Below are 1,943 nucleotides of genomic sequence, written 5' to 3'. Positions count from 1 at the left end.
TGCTCTCTGTAACTGTGGGAAACTTTCTTGGGCTTTTGGGGGAAGGGGATCTTTCATTTCCTTCATAATAAAGTGGCTACTTCAGTATTGCTTGAAGTACAATGAGCTAACAAGCCGTGCTTCCAGTCTGTTTCATTCTTTGCGTCCCACGACCACCAATTATAAAAATGAAAATTGATAAAGGATTGTATAAATATATAAATTAGTATTTTAAATAAAGCCATGTTGATAGATAAAGTTATCAGACCACGCGCTTGTAAGCATTCAAAACTGCCGCCGCCTCCATTACTGCCTCCTAGCCAAGCTCCTACTCGCCAAAGAGACCACTCCCTCCTAACCCACGAGATTTAAGCTCTCCCCTGCGTCAAGACGTCGGAGATGGAAATCAGTTGGACCATGTTGGATCACGGGAAATGTAGTTTTATACATTTCCCAAATCCACTTTTTACACCAGGCCACCCAGATTAGTCTCTGGTTATAGAGTATTGATCTCTATAGGCAGTGTAGACTTAATCTAATTATCACAGTACTCAACATGTATGCACCAAATGGTATAATACCCAAATTTCTAAAAGAGAAACTGGCAGAGCTCAAGGAGGAAATAGACAGTAAAACTATACTAGTGGAAGACCTAAACCTTCCCCTATCAGATCAAGATAAATTAAACCAAAAAATAAATAAGAAAGAGGAAAGAGAGGTGAATGAAATCCTAGAAAAATTAGAGTTAATAGATATATGGAGAAAAATAAATAGGGACAAAAGGGAATACACTTTTTTTTCAGCGGCACATGGTACATTTACAAAGATTCTACACAAAAGTTATTCCACTGAAGAACAAAGAACAATGTCAGTGCATCAAAAAGGAGGAGCATTGATAATTGGTTTCTTGATTTTAAACACTTTTATAGCTCATCAATATAGTAGAAGGAATAGATCCAACCTCATCTGAGGCTTAGTCCTATTATTAATCCCAAACAAGGCCACACAAACTTCTGTCATCATCTGTTGGACTATAAGATCCAATCTACTTTCTAAGGTATCAAAAACTTTTATTTTACCATTTCAATTAAAGATCTCAACACCCCCAGATATCTCTGCTAGTAGGAATGTTTTCTGATCAACTTGAACATTAAGTTCTCTTTTGGCTGCAAACTTGTACAAAGGGGTTGCTTTTTGTTCTGAAGCCATGGCCAGAGGGAGATCATCTTTCTTGCAAAAGACAATCATTTGGGCCTCCAGTAATTGGTGTAAACTCTGAAGGATAAGACCATCCAAAAAGAGCACCTGGTACTTGGGTTTATCTTTCTTGATACTAGCAAGTCTCTCCTTTGCTTCCTTTATTAAGTTAGCGATAAGGTTGTTCCTGGTTTTGAGGACTCTCAGCTTTGCCTGATTCATCAAGTTGGACATCTGAATTTTTTCTACTGTTCAATGTGTTTCTCCTTCTTATTGTAATTCTTCATTATCTTCAGTCTCTGTGTTTGTACAAAACAATCTTTCTCAATGTTTAATTCTTCTTCTGCTTTTGCATTTATTGTTTTGGCCTTCTCATTTGCTTCTTATTCAATGAAAGCCATCATATGTTTGATCTGCTTTTGGATGTCAGCATTGCCGAGGGCCATGGTGACAGCAGCAACTCACCAAACTATTATTATTAAAAATGATGAAGGCCAAGATTAAAAGGGAGAATAGTATTTTAATAAAGGCCATTGCTGATAGAGATAAATCATTAGACCACCCGCCTGTAAGAGTTCACATTGCTGCCTCAGCCATCTTACATTTCATACCTTCGCGCGATCAGGTAGCAAAAGAGGAAGTTCAAAGTCACTTTCCAATATTTAAAGCCATCCCTCACCTTGAAGAAGTCATCTAAAATAGGAAACCCATTGTACCACATAAATGTAGTTCCAAATAGAACCCCAAGTGATTTTAAATAACACATT

General features: G+C 37.4%; 1 pseudogene; it reads right to left on the bottom strand.

The window, feature by feature from the left end:
* Positions 1-940: 940 nt before the first annotated feature.
* LOC123253952 lies at positions 941-1,622 on the bottom strand (annotated as a pseudogene).
* Between the last annotated feature and the right edge of the window lie 321 nt (positions 1,623-1,943).

The sequence above is a fragment of the Gracilinanus agilis genome, unplaced genomic scaffold (genome assembly GCF_016433145.1).
Source record: "Gracilinanus agilis isolate LMUSP501 unplaced genomic scaffold, AgileGrace unplaced_scaffold11087, whole genome shotgun sequence".
Taxonomy (NCBI): domain Eukaryota; kingdom Metazoa; phylum Chordata; class Mammalia; order Didelphimorphia; family Didelphidae; genus Gracilinanus; species Gracilinanus agilis.
This window is presented reverse-complemented; position numbering and strand designations above follow the sequence as displayed.